Source organism: Heptranchias perlo, unplaced genomic scaffold (assembly GCF_035084215.1).
Source record: "Heptranchias perlo isolate sHepPer1 unplaced genomic scaffold, sHepPer1.hap1 HAP1_SCAFFOLD_52, whole genome shotgun sequence".
Classification (NCBI taxonomy): Eukaryota; Metazoa; Chordata; class Chondrichthyes; order Hexanchiformes; family Hexanchidae; genus Heptranchias; species Heptranchias perlo.
Genome location: NW_027139537.1, coordinates 5,423,802 through 5,447,529, shown reverse-complemented (window position 1 = coordinate 5,447,529; position 23,728 = coordinate 5,423,802). Strand labels below are relative to the sequence as shown.

Sequence of the window (23,728 nt, the reverse complement as noted above, 5' to 3'; positions counted from 1 at the left end):
GCCCTATCCCCGTAGACCTGCACATTTTTTTCCTTTCAAGTACTTATCCAGTTCCCTTTTGAAGGCCCATGATTTAATCTGCCTCCACCATCCCCTTGGGCAGTGCATTGCAGATCCTAACCACTCGCGGTGTAAAAAAGTTTTTCTTCATTTCACCTTTGGCTCTTTTGCCAATCACCTTAAATCTATGCCTTCTGGTCCTTGACAGTTCCGCCAATGGGAACAGTTTCTCTATATCCACTCTGTCTGGACCCTTCATGAGTATGAATACCTCTATCAAAGCTCCTCGCAACCATCTCTGTTCCAAGGAGAACAAACTCAGCTTCTCCAGTCTATCCACGTAACTAAAATCCCTCAGCCCTGGAATCATTCTAATAAATCTCTTCTACACCCTCTCTAGGGCCTTCACATCTTTCCTAAAGTGCGGTGCCCAGAACTGGACACAATTCTCCAGTTGTGCCTGAACCAGTGTTTTATAAAGGTTCATCATGACTTCCATACTTTTGTACTCTATGCCTCTATTTATAAAGCACATGATCTCGTATGTTTTTTACCCGCTTTCTCAACTTGCCCTGCCACCTTCAACGATTTGTGCACATATACCCCCCGATCTCTCTATTCCTGTGCCCCCTTTAGAATCGTGTCCTCTAGTTTAGATTGCCTCTCCTCGTTCTTCTGACCGAAATGTACAACTTCGCATCTTTCGGTGTTCGATTTCATCTGCCACGTCTCCTCCCAAGCCACCAGCCTGTCTATATCCTCTTAGAGTCTACCACTATCCTCCTCACTGTTCACTACATTTCCAAGTTACGTGTCATCTGCAAGTTTTGAGATTGTGCCCTGTGCACCCAAGCCCAATTCATTATTAAATATCAAGAAAAGCAGCGGTCCCAGCACCGACCCCTGGAGAACACCACTGCACACTTCCCTTCAGTCCGAAAACCAACCGTTCACCACTACTCTCTGTCTCCTGTCACTTCGACAATTCTGTATTCATCTTGCTAATGCCGCCTTTATTCCATGGGCCGCAATCTTGATGACAAGCCTACCATGCGATACTTTATCAAACGCCTTTTGAAAGTCCATATACACCACTTCAAACACATTGCTCTCATCTACCCTCTCTGTTACCTCATCAAAAAATTCTGTCAGTTTCGTTAAACACGATTTGCCTTTAACAAATCCGTGCTGACTTTCCTCAATCAACCCACACTCGTTCAAGGGACTGTTAATGCTGTCCCGGATTATCATTTCTAAAAGTTTCCCCACCACCGACGTTAAACTGACTGGACTATCGTTGCTGGGTTTATCCTTACCCCCTTTTTTTTAACAAGGGTATAATATTTCGAATTCTCCAGTCCTCTGGCCCCATATCTACGGATGTTTGGAAGATTATGGCCAGTACCTCCACAATTTCGACCTTTACTTCCCTCAGCAACCTAGGATGCATCACATCCTGACCGAGTGCCGTATCTACTTTAAGTACAGCTAGCCTTTCTAGTACCTCATCTTTATCAATGTTTAGCCCATCCAGTATCTCATCTTCCTTTACTGAGACTCTGGCAGAAGCTTGTTCCTTGGTAAAGTCAGATATAAAGTACTCATTTCGTACCTCGGCCATCCCCTCTGCCTCCATAAGAAGATCTCTTTTATGGTCACTATTCGGCCCAGCCCTCCTCTTACGACCCATTTACTTTTTACAGGCTTGCAGAAGACGTTTTGATCCCCTTTTATGTTGCCCGCAGTCGGAGCGGGGCGTTATTGTACAAAACGTCTGCTACGAGCAGGCGGCCACCCACCACCTCTTTAACCTCGGGGATGGAGAATTGTTCTCCTCACAGCAGAATCCCCAGCCCGAGGAATGACTGTCGTTGATTCCCGACCAGTTCAATTGTTACTGGGTCCACATGCGTGACAACTGCCGGTAGTTGCTGAGGTGCAGGATCCCGCATTCCTGCAGGAACAGCAGGTCCCTCTTGACCCTGGACAGGTAGTTCAGGGACACAGCACATCGCGTAGTCGCTTTAACACTACGCGCGTTTATGGATGCAATTTTGAAAGCTGTTTTAAAAATACGAAGGTCAACCATTAACGTCTTCCAATTGCATCAGTCCAGGTTCTACGTTACCGTCCATTTCCAATCCTCGGTCCAGATTCTGCATTGGTGTCGTTCCCTGGAACTTCTCGACGGTCCTTGGAATGAGGAAGGAGGCCTGTCCTCCGTTGATGGAGGGTCAGCGCCTGTTCCTTCTCCAGTGGGAGTGTGAAGAACGGCTCCTCAGTGAGAAATGACAGCGGCCCTCCCTTCCGCTTGTCCTTGAAGGCCTGGGGCAACTTTTGCCATACTGCGACATCCCTAAATGTCACTTCCACGTATCTGCTCCTCGGGAAGCCCTCATGTTTTTGTTACCTCCAGACTCGACAATTCCAATGCTCGCCTGGCCGCCCTCCCACCATGCAGGCAGAAGATATCTGCGGCCTTGAAACCGCTGGTTTCGAGAAGAACCTTCTTCAGGAAAATATTTTGTTGCCATGGCGAGGTTCCTTCACCCGCCCTAGCAGTCAGCCTGACGGTATTTCACACCCTGGGCCCAGGTGCTCGGGGAGCCCTTGTCACCACGTCCGCTGCAAATTAGTTTTCACTTTACTGGAGAAAGGTGTTCGACCAGTCTCAGGCCAGCATGAGGAGCCACCTCTACATCAGCAAAGCTTAAACTGGTACTAGCTGACTCTACTTGATCTGGCGTCTTCCTCATAATGTAATCTCCCCTGTCAGGTAAGCAGTTGATATCGCAACTTTAACTACCTCAGGGCGTCCCAAAGTGCTTTACAGCCAAAGAAGTAATTTTTGAAGTGCAGTCCCCTCTCCTCTCCTCCATTGTCCAGCTGGAAGGGACTGCCCTCACCTGGTTTATTTCGTGTCTATCCAGTCGCAGCCAGAGAATCACGTGCAATGGCTTCTCTTCCCACTCACCCAAGGATCTATCCTTGCCCCTCTCCTATTTCTCATCTACATGCTGCCCTTTGGCTACATCATCCGAAAACTCGTCGGGTCCCACATGTACGCTGCCGACACTCAGCTCTACCTCACCACCACCTCTCTCCACCCTTCCATTGCCTCTGATTCGTCACACTGCTTGTCTGATATCTAGTAGTGAATGAGCAGAAATTTCCTCCAATTTAATATTGGGAAGTCCAAAGCCATTATTTTCGGTCCCTGCTGTAAACTCCCTCCACTCCCTGGCCAATGTCTCAGGCTAATCCAGACTGTTTGCAACCTCGGCGTCCTTTTTGACTCTGAACTGAGCTTCCAACCCCAGATTCTCTCCTTCACCAAGACTGCCTACCTCCACCTCCGTAATATCGCCCGTCTCTGGCTCAGCCCATCTGCGACTGAAACCCTCATCCATGCTTTTGTTACCGCCAAACTCGACAATTCCAAGGCTCTCCTGGCCGTCCTCCCATCATGCACCCTCCATAATCTTCAGCATATCAAAACTCTGCTGCCCGTATCCTAACTCACACGATGTCCCATTCACCAATCCTCCTGCTACTAAAGAAAGAACTCGCATTTATATAGCGCCTTGCATTACCGCAGGATGGCCCAAAGCATTTTTGAACTGTAGCCACTGTTGTAATGTAGGAGCCGCCGCAGCCAATTTGCTCACAGCAAGGTCCCACAAACCGTAATGGTGTATTGGGCAGATAATCTGTATTAGTGATGTTGGTTAAGGGGTCAATATTGACCAGGACACCTCGGAGAACTCCCCTCAAGTTCATCGAAATAGCGTCATGCGATCTTTTACATCCACCTGAGATGGCAGGCGGAGCAACGTTTTAATCAGTAATGCAAGTCCCTCAGTACTGCAAGCCTAGATTTTGTGCCCCATTAACTACGTTATTTCAGCGACTGTGCCTAATCAGTTCAGTGCAAACTCTTACTGATGAGTTCAAAACCGAAAAAGGAGGGGAAGAGCAACAGATAGCAGTACGAGCTCGGCTGAGGTAGCAAAGACTTACACTCTCGCTGGAGAGAAGTACCTTTAAATATAAAATAATTAGCGGATAAATATTGCTACTTTTGAGCTGTAGAAACACGAACCACTCAGAATGCGTTTCCTTCTTCCACTTCTCGCACACTGAGAGAAGGGAACGGTCATCAATGGCCACAAGCGCTGGTATAAAACAACACTTTCAACCCGCTTCACGCTCAGAAGGAAAAGCTACATCTCCTCCTCGTGGTTAGTGAGACCAAACACTTCAGAACACATTTCTCAAGTTCAAAAACTATAGAAATGATCCCTAAAAGTATAGTCTTACTGAAAGGATGCCGCAACACCGCTCTCCACCCTCAGCGAGCCCCCTTTAACACAGGCTGAGCGCGGACCAATTCTTCGACCATTCATTGCACCCGGTAGGGAATCGAATAAAAACGCAATTAATCTTCGCTTCACCCTTTGTAAACTTATAATTCTGTGAAAAAGAAATAGCGTTTCTGTCGTGCAGCCATGACTCAGTAGGCACTAATTTGCATAATGTAGATACCAGCCTCCAGCAACTGTCCTGATCATAAGAACATAAGAATGTACGAAATAGGAGCAGGAGTCGGCCATACACCCCCTTGAGACGGCTCCGCCCTTCAATCAGATCATGGCTGATCTTCAAACTCAACTCCACTTTCCTGCTCGATCCCCAGATCCCTTGATTCCATCCAGAAGGACAAGAGCAGCAGGTACATGGGAACAACACCACCTGCAAGTTCCCCTCCAAGTCACACACCATCCCGAATTGAAAATATATCGCCGTTCCTTCTTTGTCGCTGGGTCAAAATCCTGGAACTCCCTACCTAACAGTACTGTGGGAGAACCTTCACCACACGGACTGCAGCGGTTCAAGGAGCCGGCTCACCACCACCTTCTCAAGGGCAATTAGGGATGGGCAATAAATGCTGACATCGCCAGCGACGCCCACATCCCATGAACGAATAAAAAAAATCCAAATGTCTATCCACCTTAGCCTTGAACATACACAACGACTGAGCATCCACAGCCCTCTGGGGTAGAGAATTCCAAAGATTCACCACCCTCTGAGTGAAGAAATTCTTCATCATCTCAGTCTTAAATGGCCGACCCATTATCCTGAAACCATGCCCCCTATCTAAACTGTCCAGCCAGGAGATACAATCTCTCAGCATCTACCCTGTCAAGACCCGATGATTTACACAGTGGGTGGGTGACCCAGCACTGTGATCATTGATTCACACAGTGGATGGGTGACCCAGCACTGTGATCATTGACTCACACAGTGGGTGAGTAACCCAGCACTGTGATCATTGATTCACACAGTGGGTGAGTGACCCAGCACTGTGATCATTGATTCAAACAGTGGGTGAGTGACCCAGCACTGTGGTCATTGATTCACACAGTGGGTGGGTGACCCATCACTGTGATCATTGATTCACACAGTGGGTGGGTGACCCAGCACTGTGATCATTGACTCACACTGTGGGTGGGTGACCCAGCACTGTGATCATTGATTCAGACAGTGAGTGCTTGACACTTAAACTGTGATCATTGATCCACAGTTATGTCCTGTCCCACCGCCAGGTCAGGCTCACCAGGGCTGGCAGTACAGCTGTATACAGTCAGGGGAGAATGGCCCTGGAAGTAGTTAACATTGACTCAGGACCCCAAGAAGTCTCATGTCATCAGGTCAAACATGGGCAAGGCAACCTCCTGTGATTACCACCTACCGCCCTCCCTCAGCTGATGAATTAGTCCTCCACCATGTTGATCACCAATTGGAGGAAGGACTGAGGGTAGCAAGGGCACAGAATATACTCTCGGTGGGGGACTTCAACGTCCATCACCAAGAGTGGCTCAGTAGCACCACTACTGACCGAGCTGGCCGAGTCCTGAAGAAAACAGCTGCCAGACTGGGCCTACGACAGGTGGTGAGTGAACCAACACGAGGGAAAAACCGACTTGACCTCATCATAAGACCTGAAGACCATAAGAGGTAGTAGCAGGAGCAGACCATTCGGGCCCTCGAGCCTGCTCCGCCATTTAATGAGATCATGGCTGATCTGATTTTTACCTCATCTCCAATTTTCCGCCTTTTCCCCATATCCGTTGACTCCCTTGCTGATCAGAAATTTGTCTCACTCGGCCTTGAATGTATTCAATGACTCAGCCTCTACAGCTTTTTGGGGTAAAGAATTCCAAAGATTCACGACCCTCTGGGAGAAGGAATTCCTTCTCATTTCCTTCTTAAACGGGCGACCTCTTATTCTGAGACTATGTCCCCTAGTTTTAGATTCCCCCATGAGGGATAACATCCTCTCAGCATCTACCCTATCGAGTCCCCTCAGAATATTGTATGTTTCAATAAGATCTCCTCTCATTCTTCTAACCTCCAATGAGTATAGACCTAACCTGTTCAATCTTTCCTCATAAGACAACAATTCCGTCCCTGGAATCAACCTTGTGAACCTTCTCTGAACTGCCTCCAAGTATGTCCTTCCTTAAATAAGGGCACCAGAACTGTACGCATTACTCCAGGTGTGGTCACACCAGCACCCTGTACAGTTGTAGCATGACTTCCCTGTTTTTATATTCCATTCCCCTCGAATTAAAGGCCAATATTGCGTTTGCCTTCCGGATTACCTGCTGCACCTGTATGTTGACTTTTTGTGTTTCATGTACAAGGGCACCCCGATCCCTCTGTACCGCAGCATTTTGTAGTATTTCTCCATTCAAATAATATTTTGCTTTTTATTTTTCCTCCCAAAGCGGATGACTTCACATTTTCCCACATTATGTTCCATCTGCCAAAATGTTGCCCATTCGCTTAACCTGTCAATATCCATTACCAGACACTTTGTGTCCTCATCGCAACTTGCTTTTCCACCTGTCTTTGTATTATCAGCAAATTTGGCCACAAGACACTCTGTTCCTTCATACAAGTCAGTGATGTATATTGTAAATAGTTGAGGCCCCAGCACTGAGCCCTGCGGCACCCCACTAGTTACAGATTGTCATTTTTAAAATGACCCTTTTATCCCGACTCTCCGTTTTCTGTTAGTTATCCAATCCTCTATCAATGCCAGTATATTACCCCCAATACCATGAGCTCTTATCTTGTGCAGTAATCTTTTATGTGGCACCTTATCGAATGCCTTTTGGAAATCCAAATATACTGCATCCATTGTTTCCCCTTTATCCACCCTGCCCGTTACTGCCTCAAAGAACTCTAATAAATTCGTCAGAAACGATTTCCCCTTCATAAAACCATGTTGACTCTGCTTGATCGTATTATGAGTCTCTAAATGTCCTGCTGCTACTTCCTTAATAATGGTTTCTAACATTTTCTTAATGACAGATGTTAGGCTAACTGGTCTATAATTACCTGCTCTCTGCCTCACACCCTTCTTGAATAGAGGTGTTAGGTTTGCGGTTTTCCAATCTGCTGGGACCTTTCCAGAATCTAGTCAATTCTGGAAGATTACAACCAAACCATCCACTATCTCTGTCGCCACTTCCTTTAAGACCCTCGGATGCAAGCCATCAGGTCCAGAGGACTTGTCAGCCTTTAGACCCATTAATTTACCTTGTACTTTTTCTCCAGTGCTCGTGATTGTTTTTAGTTCCTCCCTCCACTTTGTCCCTTGGTTTTCTGCTATTATTGGTACATTATTAGAGTCTTCTACTGTGAAGACAGATACAAAATATCTGTTCAATTCCTCTGCCATTTCCTTGTTTCTGTTATTATTTCCCCAGTCTCATCCTCTAAGGGACCAATGTTTACTTCAGCTACCCTTTTCCTTTTTATATACTTGTAGAAGCTTTTACTGTCAGTTTTTAATATTTCTTGCTAGTTTACTCACATGATTTATTTTCTCCCTCTTTATTGTTCTTTCAGTCACCCTTTGCTGGTTTTTAAAGTTTTCCCAATCTTCGGGCTTATCAGTAATCTTTGCCATGTTGTATGCTTTTTCTTTTTAACCTGGTCCCATCCTTGACTTCCTCGGTTAGCCATGGTTGGTTCATCCTTTTTGTGGCATCTTTCCTCCTCACTGGGATATATTTTTGTTGCGAGTCATAAAATATCTTTTTAAATGTTTGCCACTGCTTATCCACCATCATACCATCTAATCTCTTTACCTAGTCCACTTTAGCCAATTCCGCCCTCATTCCTTTATAATTGCCCATATTTAAGTTTAATATAGTAGTTTCAGACCCAAAATCCTCGCTCTCAAACTGGATGTGAAATTCTATCATGTTATGATCACTGATTCCCAAGGGATCCTTTACTTTGAGATCATTTATTAAACCTGTTTCGTTACCCATTACCAGATCCAAAATGGCGTGTTCCCTTGTTGGTTCCCGACGTATTTTTTTTTTTTTCGTTCACGGGATGTGGGCGTCGCTGGCGAGGCCGGCATTTATTGCCCATCCCCAATTGCCCTCGAGAAGGTGGTGGTGAGCCGCCTTCTTGAAACGCTGCAGTCCGTGTGGTGAAGGTTCTCCCACAGTGCTGTTAGGAAGGGAGTTCCAGGATTTTGACCCAGCGACGATGAAGGAACGGCGATATATTTCCAAGTCAGGATAGTGTGTGACTTGGAGGGGAACGTGCAGGTGGTGTTGTTCCCATGTGCCTGCTGCCCTTGTCCTTCTAGGTGGTAGAGGTCTCGGGTTTGGGAGGTGTTGTCGAAGAAGCCTTGGCGAGTTGCTGCAGTGCATCCTGTGGATGGTGCACACTGCAGCCACTGTGCGCCGGTGGTGAAGGGAGTGAATGTTTAGGGTGGTGGATGGGGTGCCAATCAAGCGGGCTGCTTTATCTTGGATGGTGTCGAGCTTCTTGAGTGTTTTTGGAGCTGCACTCATCCAGGCAAGTGGAGAGTATTCCATCACACTCCTGACTTGTGCCTTGTAGATGGTGGAAAGGCTTTGGGGAGTCAGGAGGTGAGTCACTTTCCGCAGAATACCCAGCCTCTGACCTGCTCTCGTAGCCACAGTATTTATATGGCTGGTCCAGTTAAGTTTCTGGTCAATGGTGACCCCCAGGATGTTGATGGTGGGGGATTCGGCGATGGTAATGACGTTGAATGTCAAGGGGAGGTGGTTAGACTCTCTCTTGTTGGAGATGGTCATTTCCTTGCACTTATCTGGCGCGAATGTTACTTGCCCCTTATCAGCCCAAGCCTGGATGTTGTCCAGGTCTTGCTGCTTGCAGGCTCGGACTGCTTCATTATCTGAGGGGTTGCGAATGGAACTGAACACTGTGCTGTCATCAGCGAACATCCCCATTTCTGACCTTATGATGGAGGGAAGGTCATTGATGAAGCAGCTGAAGATGGTTGGGCCTAGGACACTGCCCTGAGGAACTCCTGCAGCATTGATCGAAGAACCAGTCACTAATATACTCTATGAACTGTGATCTCACGGTGTGACCTATCAAGTAAAAGGGGCCTCACTCTGTGATCTCACGGCGGGGGCGGGAGGGGGGTGATGTGATCCATCCAGTTAAAGAAGCCTCAAGCATCATCTTCCGGTCCAGAGTCCGCTCCGTGGAGCAGGACGAGAAGTGCTCGCGCTTCTTCTTCCAGAAGCTGCACAGAGAGACCTCTGGTGATCAGCAGCCTGAAGGAAGAAGAGGGCTCGGTGACGTCTTCACAGACCAAAATACTAAAGATCAGCAAATCTTTTTATGCCGGACTTGCTGAACTTCAAGGCCACCCCACCTTGTACTGTACAGAATGTAATATAAGATATGTACTGAGTCCACCCCCCTTGCATTGCACAGACTGTAATATAAGATATGTACTGAGTTCACCCCACCTTGTATTGTACAGAATGTAATATAAGATATGGACTGAGTTCACCCCACCTTGTATTGTACAGAATGTAATATAAGATATGTACTGAGTCCACCCCACCTTGTATTGTACAGAATGTAATATAAGATATGTACTGAGTCCACCCCACCTTGTATTGTACAGAATGTAATATAAGATATGTACTGAGTTCACCCCACCTTGTATTGTACAGAATGTAATATAAGATATGTACTGAGTCCACCCCACCTTGTATAGAATGTAATATAAGATATGTACTGAGTCCACCCCACCTTGTATAGAATGTAATACAAGATATGTACTGAGTCCACCCCACCTTGTATTGTACAGAATGTAACATAAGATATGTACTGAGTCCACCCCACCATGTATTGTACAGAATATAATATAAGATATGGACTGAGTCCACCCCACCTTGTATTGTACAGAATGTAATATAAGATATGTACTGAGTCCACCCCACCTTGTATTGTACAGAATGTAATATAAGATATGTACTGAGTCCACCCCACCTTGTATATAATGTAATATAAGATATGTACTGAGTCTGCCCCACCCTGTATTGTGCAGAATGTATATTAAGATATGTACTATGCCCACCCCACCTTGTATTGTACAGAATATAATATAAGATATGTACTGAGTCCACCCCACTTTGTATTGTACAGAATGTAATGTAAGATATGCAGTGAGTACACATAACCTTGTATAGAATGTAATATAAGATATGTACTGAGTCTACCCCACCTTGTATTTTACAGAATGTAATATAAGATATGTACTGAGTCCACCCCACCTTGTATTGCACAGAATGTAATGTAAGATATGTACTGTGTTTTGCATTGAATTAATGGGATGACAGTGTGTGCGAACTATTTTGTATTGCTTTGAACTGTAATTGTGACTTTTACGCTGAACTGTGTGTATCCTTAAATTTTATGAAATAAAGTATATTTTGAAATTTAAAAAATGTTGCTGCTCAAAGCCGCTCCCTGCCGGTGAGCAGAGAAAAATACTCGAGTGAAACAGCCGTGTTCGGGCAGGCACAGAAAGCTTTCAGGTTTGAGAAAGGAAAAGAGGTGTCAACATCTTGAGCTGTCGGCTGCCTGGAAAGTTAAAAGAGAGGCCTTGAGCTAGTTGCTGCTTCATCCAAAAGTGTCCTTGCTCCTTCAAACTGGAATTGAAACAGTAATCTAAGATTGATGTTAATGAACTATTCTCTACTCCACCAGCTGAGCTATGGAAGGGAAGCAGCAAAACTCCCTCTCTTTGGTGATTGTTCACCGTGCACCTTTTGACACTCCCGGACTCGTGGAGTCGCGTGTGCATGACCGAGACTGACTCGGTACTGGCTCATATCACAGCACTGTGGGAGTGTGAGGTGCTACTTACTCAACGCACACTGGAGCAATGGATAATTTATCCAGACGATTGTAAGATCGACTCCGATCTGCCTGGATTATTTTTGCAAACTGCCCATTACTTTTTGACTTTTGGTCTACTCCTGTTCCGATCTTCCAATGTACATATGTGTCAGCTTTCTGTGTTTATAAACACAACGATGTATTCCACTCCGTGTCCAACACTGTGAGGCCTCCCCTGGTGTATCAGCTTTCAGTGTTTATAAACACTTCACTGTATTTTACTCGGTGTACAACAACGTGAGGCTTCCGCTGGTGTGTCAGCTTTCTGTGTTTATAAACACTGCAGTGTATTTCACTCCGTGTCCTACACTGTGAGGTCTCCCCTGGTGTATCAGCTTTCTGTGTTTATAAACACTTCACTGTATTTCACTCCGTTTCCAACACTGTGAGGCCTCCCCTGGTATGTCAGCTCTCTGCATTTATAAACACTTAAAAGTGTTTCTCTGCATTTCCAACACTATGAGACCTCCCCTGGTGTGTCAGCTCCCTGTGTTTATAAACACTACAATGTATTTCACTGCATTTCCAAAACAATGTGGCCTCCCCTGTTATGTCAGCTCCCTGTGTTTATAAACACTACAATGTATTTCACTGCATTTCCAAAACAATGTGGCCTCCCCTGGTATGTCAGCTCTCTGTGTTTTTTAAAACTTCACTGTATTTCACTCCGTGTCTAACACTGTGAGGCTTCCATTGGTATGTCAGCTCTCTGTATTTATAAACACTTCAAAGTATTTCACTGCATTTCCAACACTGTGAGGCCTCCCCTGGTATGTCAGCTCCCTGTGTTTATAAACACTTCAATGTATTTCGCTGCATTTCCAACACCGTGAGGCCTCCCCCGATGTGTCAGCTCACTGGGGTATAAATTGGGTCGTGTACCGCCCGCCCAATTTAACAATTGATTGTCGCTTTATTCACTGTGCATTGGTTATCATGCCCAATTTAACAATTAAGTTTAGCTGTAATCAATGTGTGTAGGTTATCAGGTCCAATTTAAAAATTAACTGTAATTTTAATTACTGTGCATTAGTTATTAGGTCCAATTTATCAATTAACTGCAGCTTTAATCTCTGTGCATCAGTTATCATGCCCAATGTAACAATTACCTGTAGCTTAAATCAATGAGGATTAGTTATCATGCCAAATTTAAAATGGAACTGTAGCTTTAATCTGTGTGCATTAGTTACAATGTCCAATTTAACAATTAACTGTAACCTTAATCCCTGTGCATCAGTTATCATGCCCAATTTAACAATTATCTGTAGCTTTAATCCATGTGCTTTAGTTATCATGCTCAATTTATCAATTAATTGTAGCTTTAATTATTGAGCATTGGTTATCATGCCCAATTTTAATAATTAACTGTAGCTTTAATCCCTGTGCATTTTTAATGAGGTCCAATTTAACAATTAACTGTGACTTTAATCCTTGTGCATTGGTTATCATGAGCAATTTAACAATTAACTCTTGGTTTAATAAATGTACATTTGTTATCATGCCAAATGTAACAATTAACTGTAGTTTCAATCATTGTGCATTAGTTATCATGCTCAATTTCACAACAGGCTGAAGCTTTCATCAATGTGCATTAGTTATCATGCCCAATTTAACATTTAACTGTAACTTTAATCCCTGTGCATTTGGTATCATGCTCAATTTAACAATTATCTGTAGCTTTAATTAATGTACATTAGCTATCAGATCCAATTTAACATTTAACTGCAGCTTTAATCCATGTGCATTTCTTATCAGGTCAAATTTTAAAATAAACTGTAACTTTAATTCCTGTGCATTAGTTATCATGCTCAATTTAACAATTAACTGTAGCTTTAAGCTCTGTGCATTGGCTATCAGGTTCAATTTAACAATTAACTCAAGCTTTAATCCCTGTGCATTAGTTATCATGCCCAAATTAACAATTAACTGTTGCTTTAATCCCTGTACATTGGTTATCAGGTCCAATTTAAAAATTAACTGTAGCTTTAATCCCTGTACATTAGTTATCAGGCCCAATTTAAACATTAACTGTCGCTTTAATCTCTACGCATTAGTTATCATGCCCAATTTAACAAATAATATAGCTTTAATCCCTGTGCATTTGTTATCATGCCCAATTTAATAATTAACTTTCGCTTTAATCTCTGCGCATTAGTTATCATGCCCAATTTAACAATTAACTGCAAATTTAATCTTTGTAAATTATTTATCAGGTCCAATTTAACAAATAACTGTAGCTTTCATCAATGTGCATTGGTTTAAAGATCCAGTTTAACAATTAAATTTTGCTTTCAACCCTGTGCATTAGTTATGATGCCAAATTTAACAATTAACTGTATGTTTAATCTCTGCGCATTAGGTATCAGGTCCAATTTAACAATTAACTGTAGCTTTAATCCCTTGCATTGGTTATCATGAGCAATTTACCAATTAACTCTAGGTTTAATAAATGTACATTTGTTATCATGCCGAATCTCACAATTCACTGTAGTTTTAATCATTGTGCATTAGTTTTCATGCTCATTTTAACAACAGGCTGTAGCTTTCATCAATGTGCATTAGTTATCTTGCCCAATTTAACATTTAACTGTAACTTTAATCAATGTGCAATAGTTATCAGGTTCAATTTAACAATTAACTGCAGCTTTAATCCATGTGCATTAGTTATCAGGTCTAATTTAAAAATAAATTGTAACTTTAATTACTGTGCATTAGTTATCATGCTCAATTTAACAATTACCTTTAGCTTTAATCAATGTGCATTAGTTATCAGGTCCAATTTAACAATTAACTGTAGCTTTTATCTCTTTGCATTGGTTATCAGGTCAAATTTAACAATTAACTGTAGCTTTAATTCCTGTACATTAGTTATCAGATCCAATTTAAAAATTAACTCTCGCTTTAAACTCTGTGCATTAGTTATCATGCCCAATTTAACAATTAACTTTCACTTTAATCAATGTGCATTAGTTATCAGGTCCAATTTAACAATTAACTATCGCTTTAATCTCTGCGCATTAGCTATCATGTCCAGTTTCACAATTAACTGTAGTTATAATCAATGTGCATTAGTAATCATGCCAAATTTAACAACTAACTGTACCTGTAATCCCTATGCATTAGTTGTCATGCCCAAGTTAACAATTAACTGTAGCTTTAATCAATGTGTATTCGTAATCATGATAAATTTGAAAATTAACTGCAATTTACTGTAGCTTTAATCTCTGTGCATTAGTTATCATGCCCAATTTAACAATTAACTGTAGCTTGAATCAATGTGCATTAGTAATCATGTCAAATTTAACAATTAACTGTAATTAACTGTTGCTTTAATCTCTGTGCATTAGTTATCATGCCCAATTTAACAATTAAATGCAAATTTAATCTTTGTGAATTATTTATCAGGTCCAATTTAACAAATAACTGTCGCTTTAATCAATGTGGTTTAGTTATCAGGTCCAATTTAAAAAGTAACTCTAGCTTTAAACAATGTGCATTTTTTAAAGGTTCAGTTTAACAATTAAATTTTGCTTTCAACCCTGTGCATTAGTTATCATGCCAAGTTTAACAATTAACTGTAAGTTTAATCTCTGCGCATTAGTTATCAGGTCCAATTTAATAATTAACTGTCGCTTTAATCTCTGTGCATTGGTTAGCCGGTCCAATTTAACAATTAACTGTGACTTTAATCCCTGTGCATTGGTTATCATGAGCAATTTAACAACAGACTGTAGCTTTCATCTCTGTGCATTAGTTATCATGCCCAATTTAACAATTAACTGTAGCTGTATTCTCCGTGCATTGGTTATCATGCCCAATATAACAAATAATGTAGCTTTATTCCCTGTGCATTTGTTATCATTCCCAATTTAACAATTAACTGTTGCTTTAATCTCTGTGCATTAATTACCATGCCCAATTTAACAATTAACTGCATCGTTAATCTCTGTGCATTAGTTATAATGCCCAATTTAACAATTAACTTTAGCTTTAATCAATGTGCATTGATTATCATGCCCAATTTAACAATTAACTTTGATTTTCATCCGTTTGCATTAGTGATTATGCCAAATTTAGCAACTAACTGTAGCTTTAATCAATGTGCTTTGGTTATCAGGTCCAATTTAACAATTAACTGTGACTTTATACCCAGTGTATTGTTATCATGCCCAATTGAACAACTAACTGTAAATTTATCCCTGTCTATTAGTTATCATGATCAAATTATCAAACACTCTTCAGTTATTACCCAGTGTATTAGTTTTTATGTCATATTTAACAACTAACTGTAACTTTATCTCTATGTGCATTTGTTATCATAACCTTTATTTACCTGTATACTGGTCAACATGACCAATTTAGCAATTAGCAATAAGCTGATTCGACTGTTTATTAGTCAGCATGTCCAATTTAACAACTAACTGTAACTTGAATCCTTGTATATTAATTATCATGTCCAATTTAACAGCAAAATTATTCCATCATATATTGGCTATCATGAAAAAATTAACAAACAACTATAAATTTATTCCCCAGTGTATCAGTTTTCATGTTCAATTTAACAATTAACTGTAACTTTATTCCCCTGTGTATTAGTTATCATGTCCATTTTTACAATTAACTGTAACTTTATTTCCTTGTGTATTCGTAATCCTGTCCAATTTAACAATTAACTGCAAGGCTTTTACGCTGCGTATTGATTACCATGATGACATTAACAAACAAATGTCCATTCATTTCCCCGGTGTATTTGCTGATGTGCCCAATTTAACAATTTATTGGTGTTCTTTAGTTATTATATCCAAGTGGACAATTAACTGAGATCTTATTGCCCGAGTGTTATTTATCATGCCCGATTTAACAATTAACACTGACTTCATCCACTGTGTATTGGTTATCATGACCATGATAGCTATTTGACAGCGGAGTAAAGTAACAATAATTTTTAAATTTGATATGAAAGCCAATAGGGTGGGAAATTAACTGCTACCTTATTCCGTTATATATTAGTTATTATGCCCAATTTAAATATCAACTATAACTTTAATCCCTGTGTATTAATTATCATGCTCAATTTAACAATTAACTGTAACTTTAATCAATGTGCTTTGCTTATCAGGTCTAATTCAACGATTAACTGTGACTTATACCATGTATATTGTTTATAACATCCAATTTAACAATTAATTGTTACTTCATTCCCTCTATATTGTTATCATGTCCAGTTGAACAACTAACTGTAATTTATCCATGTGCATTTGTTATCATGAACAAATTATCAAACAACTATAAATTTATTCCCCAGTGTATTAGTTATCATGTCATATTGATCAGCTAACTGTATCTTCATTCCTTTGTGCATTTGTTATCATGTCCAATGTATTCATTAACTGTAACCTTTATTCGCCTGTATACTGGTCACCATATCCAATTTGCAATTAGTAGTAACCCTATTCAACTGTCCATTAGTTAGCATGTGCAATTTAACAACTAACTATAACTTGAATCCCTGTCTATTAGTTATCATGTCCAATTTAACAATTAGCAGCAAAATTATTCCACCATGTATTGCCTATCATGACAAAATTAACACAAAACTGTAAATTTGTTCCCCTGTGTATTAGTTATCATGTCCAATTTAACAATTAACTGCAAACTTATCCACGTGTATTGGCTATCATGATAAAATTAACAAACATTGTAAATTTATTCCCCGGTGAATGTGTTACTATGTCCAATTTAACAATGAACTATAACTTCATTCTCTCGTGTATTGGTAATCATGTTCAATTTATTCATTAATAATACCTTTTTCCCTTGTCATTATCATGCTCATTATAACAATTAACTGTAACTTTATCACAGTTAATTGTTAAATTGGACCTGATAACCAAAGCACATTGATTAAAGCTACAGTTAATTGTTAAATTGGGCATTATAAATAATGCACAGAGATTAAAGATGCAGTTAATTTTTAATTTGAACTTGATAACCAATGCACAGAGTTGACAGTTAAATATTAAATTCGACATGATAACTAATGCACATTGATGTTAAAATGAGCATGATAACTAATACACAATTGTTAAATTCGGCATGATAACAAATGTACATTGACTAAACCTACAGTTAATTGTTAAATTGCTCATGATAACCAAAGCACAGGGATTAAAGCCACAGTAAGTTGTTAGGTTGGACCTGCTAACCAATGTACAGGGATTAAAGCTAGAGTTAATTGTTAAATTGGACCTGATAACTAATGCGCAGAGATTAAACGTACAGTTAATTGTTAAATTTGGCATGATAACTAATGCACATTGAGTAAAGCTACAGTTAATTTTTAAATTGGGCATGACAACTAATGCGCAGAGATTAATGCGACAGTTAATTGTTAAATTGGACCTGATAACTAATGCACATTGATTAAAGTGAAAGTTAATTGTTAATTTGGGCATGATAACAAATGCACAGGGATTAAAGCTACCTTATTTGTTAAATTGGACCTGATAACTAATGCACATTGATTAAAGTGAAAGTTAATTGATAAATTGGGCATGATAACTAATGCGCAGAGATTAAACTTACAGTTAATTGTTAAATTTGGCATGATAACTAATGCACAGGGTTGAAAGCAAAATTTAATTGTTAAACTGGATCTTTAAACCAATGCATATTGATTAAAGCTACAGTTAGTTTTTAAATTGGAACTGATAACTAAACCACATTGATTGAAGCGACAGTTATTTGTTCAATTGGACCTGATAAATAATTTACAAAGATTAAATTTGCAGTTAATTGTTAAATTGGGCATGACAACTAATGCACAGAGATTAAAGCTAGAGTTAATTGCAGTTAATTTTTAAATTTGTCATGATTACTAATGCACATTGAATAAAGCTACAGTTAATTGTTAAATTTGTCATGATTACTAAAGCACATTGATTATAGCTGCAGTTAATTTTGAAATTGGACATGATAACGAATGCGCGAGAGATTAAAGCGATAGTTAATTGTTAAATTGGGCATGATAACTAATGCACAGAGATTAATGCGAGAGTTAATTTTTAAATTGGATCTGATAACTAATGTACAGGGATTAAAGCTACAGTTAATTGTTAAATTGGACGTGATAACCAATGCACAGTGTTTATAGCAACAGTTAATTGTAATATTGGGCATGATATCTAATGCACAGGGAATAAAGCTGGAGTTAATTGTTAAATTGAACCTGATAGCCAATGCACAGAGATTAAAGCTACAGGTAATTGTTAAATTGGACCTGGTAACTAATGCACATTGATTAAAGCTACAGATAATTGTTAAATTGAGCATGATAACTAATGCACAGGAATTAAAGTTACAGTTTATTATTAAATTAGACGTGATAAGAAATGCACATGGATTAAAGCTGCAGTTAATTGTTAAATTGGACCTAATAACTAATGCACATTGATTAAAGCTACAGATAATTGTTAAATTGAACATTATACCAAATGCACATGGATTAAAGTTACAGTTAAATGTTAAATTGGGCATGATTACTAATGCACATTGATGAAAGCTACAGCTTGTTGTGAAATTGAGCATGATAACTAATGGACAATGATTAAAACTACAGTTAATTGTTACAATCGGCATGATAACAAATGTACATTGATTAAACCTACAGTTAATTGTTAAATTGCTCATGATAACCAATGCACAGGGATTAAAGTCACAGTTAATTGTTAAGTTCGACCTGATAACCACTGCACAGGGATTAAAGCTACAGTTAATTTTAAATTGGACCTGATAACTAAACCACAATGATTAAAGCGACAGTTATTTGTTAAATTGGACCTGATAATTAATTTACAAAGATTCAATTTGCAGTTAATTGTTAAATTGGGCATGATAACTAACGCACAGAGATTAAAGCTATAGTTAATTGAAGTTAATTGTTAAATTTGCATGATTATTAATGCACATTGATTAAAGCTACAGTTAATTGTGAAATTGGGCATGATAACTAAAGCACAGCGATTAAAGCTACAGTTAATTGTTAAATTTGGCATGATTACTGATGCACATTGATTAAAGCTACAGTTAATTGTGAAATTGGACATGGTTACTGATGCGCAGAAATTAAAGCGAAAGTTAATTTTTAAATTGGACCTGATAACTAATGTACAGGGATTAAAGCTACAGTTAATTGTTAAATTGGGCATGATAACTAATGCACAGAGATTAAAGCGACAGTTAATATTTAAATTGGACCTGATAACTAATGTAGAGGGATTAAAGCGACAGTTAATTTTTAAATTGCTCATGATAACCAATGTACAGGGATTAAAGTTGCAGTTAATTGTTAAGTTGGAACTGATAATCAATGCAAAGGGATTAAAGCGACAGTTAATTATTAAATTGGACCTGATAACTAATGCGCAGAGATTAAACATACAGTTAATTGTTTAATTTGGCATGATAACTAATGCACAGGGTTGAAAGCAAAATTTAATTGTTAAACTGGATCTTTAATCCAATGCACATTGATTAAAGCTACAATTACTTTTTAAATTGGAACTGATAACTAAACCACTTTGATTAAAGCGACAGTCATTTGTTAAATTGGGCCTGATAAATAATGCACAGAGATTAAAGCTACAGTTAATTGCAGTTTATTGTTAGATTTGTCGTGATTACTAATGCACATTGATTAATGCAACAGTTAATTGTTAAATTGGGCTTGATAACTAATGCACAGGAATTAAAGTTTCAGTTAATTGTTAAATGTGGCATGATTACTAATGCACATTGATTATAGCTAAAGTTAATTGTGAAATTGGACAAGGTAACTAATGCGCAGAGAATAAAGCGAAAGTTTGTTGTTAAATTGGGCATGATAACAAATGCACAGGGATTAAAGCTACATTATTTGTTAAATTGTGCATGATAAGTAATGCACAGAGATTAAAGCGACAGTTAATTGTTAAATGGACCTGACAACCAATGCACAGAGTTTAAAGCAACAGTTAATTGTTAAATTGGGCATGATAACTAATGCACAGGGTTTAAAGCTTGAGTTAATGGTTAAATTGAACCTGATAGCCAATGCACAGAGATTAAAGCTACAGTTAATTGTTAAATTGGACCTGATAACTAATGCACATTGATTAATGCTACAGATAATTGTTACATTGAGCATGATAACTAATGCACATGGATTAAAGTTACAGTTAAATGTTATATTGGGCATTATAACTAATGCACATTGATGAAAGCTACAATCTGTTGTGAAATTGAGCATGATAACTAATGCACAATCATTTAAACGACAGTTAATTGTTACATTCCGCATGATAACAAATGTACATTGATTAAATCTGCAGTAAATTGTTAAATTGCTCATGATAACCAATGCACAGGGATTAAAGTCACTGTTAATTGTTAAGTTGGACCTGATAACCAAAGCACAGGGATTAAATCTACAGTTAATTATTAAATTGGACCTGATACCTAATGCGCAGAGATTAAATGTATAGTTAATAGTTAAATTTGGCATGATAACTAATGCAAAGGGTTGAAACCAAAATTAAATTGTTAAACTGGACCTTTAAACCAAAGTACATTGATTAAAGCTACAGTTAATTTTTAAATAGGATCTGATAACTAAACCACATTGATTAAAGCGACAGTTATTTGTTAAATTGGACCTGATAAATAATTTACAAAGATTACATTTGCAGTTAATTGTTAAATTTGGCATGCTAACTAATGCACAGAGATTAAAGCGAAAGTTAATTCTTAAATTGGACATAACAACAAATGCACAGGGATTAAAGCTACATTATTTGTTAAATCGTGCATGATAACTAATGCACAGAGATTAAAGTTACAGTTAAATGTTAAATTGGGCATGATAACTAATGCACATTGATGAAAGCTACAACCTGTTGTGAAATTGAGCATGATAACTAATGGACAATGATTAAAACTACAGTTAATTGTTACAATCGGCATGATAACAAATGTACATTGATAAATCCTACAGTTAATTGTTAAATTGCTCATGATAACCAATGCACAGAGATTAAAGTCACAGTTAATTGTTAAGTTGGACCTGATAACCAATGCACAGGGATTACAGCTAAACCACATTAATCAAAGCGACAGTTATTTGTTAATTTGGACCTGATAAATAATTTGCAAACATTAGATTTACAGTTAATTGTTAAATTGGGCATGATAACTAATGCACAGAGATTAAAGCGACAGTTAATATTTAAATTGGACCTGATAACTAATGTACAGGGATTAAAGCGACAGTTAATTTTTTAAATGCTCATGAGTTAATTGCAGTTAATTGTTAAATTTGGCATGATTATTAATGCACACTGATTAAAGCTACAGTTAATTGTGAAATTGGACATGGTAACTAATGCGCAGAAATTAAAGCGAAAGTTAATTTTTAAATTGGACCTGATAACTAATGTACAGGGATTAAAGCTACAGTTAATTGTTAAATTGGGCATGAGAACGAATGCACAGAGATTAAAGCGACAGTTAATATTTAAATTGGACCTGATAACTAATGTACAGGGATTAAAGCGACAGTTAATTTTTTAAATGCTCATGATAACCAATGTACAGGGAATAAAGTCACAGTTAATTGTTAAGTTGAACCTGATAACCAATGCACAGGGATTAAAGCTACAGTTAATTTTAAATTGGACCTGATAACTAAACCACAATGATTAAAGCGACAGTTATTTGTTAAATTGGACCTGATAATTAATTAACAAAGATTCAATTTGCAGTTCATTGTTAAATTGGGCATGATAACTAATGCACAGAGATTAAAGCTATAGTTAATTGCAGTTAATTTTTAAATTTAGCATGATTACTAATGCACAATGATTAAAGCTACAGTTAATTGTCAAATTGGGCATGATAACTATTGCACAGAGATTAAAGCTAGAGTTAATTGCTGTTAATTTTTAAATTTGTCATGATTACTAATGCACATTGATTAAAGCTACAGTTAATTGTGAAATTGGACATGATAACTAATGCGCGAGAGATTAAAGTGTTAGTTAATTGTTAAATTGGGCATGATAATTAATGCACAGAGATTAATGCAACAGTTAATTTTTAAATTGGATCTGATATCTAATGTACAGGGATTAAAGCTACAGTTAATTGTTAAATTGGACGTGATAACCAATGTACAGTGTTTATAGCAACAGATAATTGTTAAATTGGGCATGATATCTAATGCACAGGGAGTTAATTGTTAAATTGGACCTAATAACTAATGCACATTGATTAAAGCTACAGATAATTGTTAAATTTAATATGATACCTAATGCACATGGATTAAAGTTACAGTTAAATGTTAAATTGGGCATGATAACTAATGCACATTGAAGAAAGCTACAGCCTGTTGTGAAATTGAGCATGATAACTAATGGACAATGATTAAAACTACAGTTAATTGTTACAATCGGCATGATAACAAATGTACATTGATTAAACCTACAGTTAATTGTTAAGTTGTACCTGATAACCACTGCACAGTGATTAAAGCTACAGTTAATTTTAAATTGGACCTGATAACTAAACCACAATGATTAAAGCGACAGTTATTTGTTAAATTGGACCTGATAATTAATTAACAAAGATTCAATTTGCAGTTCATTGTTAAATTGGGCATGATAACTAATGCACAGAGATTAAAGCTATAGTTAATTGCAGTTAATTTTTAAATTTAGCATGATTACTAATGCACAATGATTAAAGCTACAGTTAATTGTCAAATTGGGCATGATAACTATTGCACAGAGATTAAAGCTAGAGTTAATTGCAGTTAATTTTTAAATTTGTCATGATTACTAATGCACATTGATTAAAGCTACAGTTAATTTTTAAATTGGGCATGATAACTAATGCACAGAGATTAAAGCGACAGTTAATATTTAAATTGGACCTGATAACTAATGTACAGGGATTAAAGCGACAGTTAATTTTTAAAATGCTCATGATAACCAATGTACAGGGAATAAAGTCACAGTTAATTGTTAAGTTGAACCTGATAACCAATGCACAGGGATTAAAGCTACATTTAATTTTAAATTGGACCTGATAACTAAACCACAATGATTAAAGCGACAGTTATTTGTTAAATTGGACCTGATAATTAATTAACAAAGATTCAATTTGCAGTTCATTGTTAAATTGGGCATGATAACTAATGCACAGAGATTAAAGCTATAGTTAATTGCAGTTAATTTTTAAATTTGTCATGATTACTAATGCACATTGATTAAAGCTACAGTTAATTGTTAAATTGGGCATGATAACTATTGCACAGAGATTAAAGCTAGAGTTAATTGCAGTTAATTTTTAAATTTGTCATGATTACTAATGCACATTGATTAAAGCTACAGTTAATTGTTAAATTTGTCATGAT

General features: G+C 38.3%; 1 protein-coding gene and 1 non-coding gene across 2 annotated transcripts in view; one reads left to right on the top strand and one right to left on the bottom strand.

Annotated features, from left to right (window-relative positions):
- The window catches only part of LOC137314523 (NACHT, LRR and PYD domains-containing protein 3-like), a 374,540-nt gene that overhangs the window by 167,870 nt on the left and 182,942 nt on the right, over nucleotides 1-23,728 (top strand). The gene's annotated exons all lie outside the window — the stretch shown is intronic.
- Nucleotides 4,101-4,318, bottom strand: LOC137314573 (small nucleolar RNA U3). Its single transcript, XR_010961230.1, has one exon. It is a non-coding gene; the product is annotated as a small nucleolar RNA U3 (small nucleolar RNA).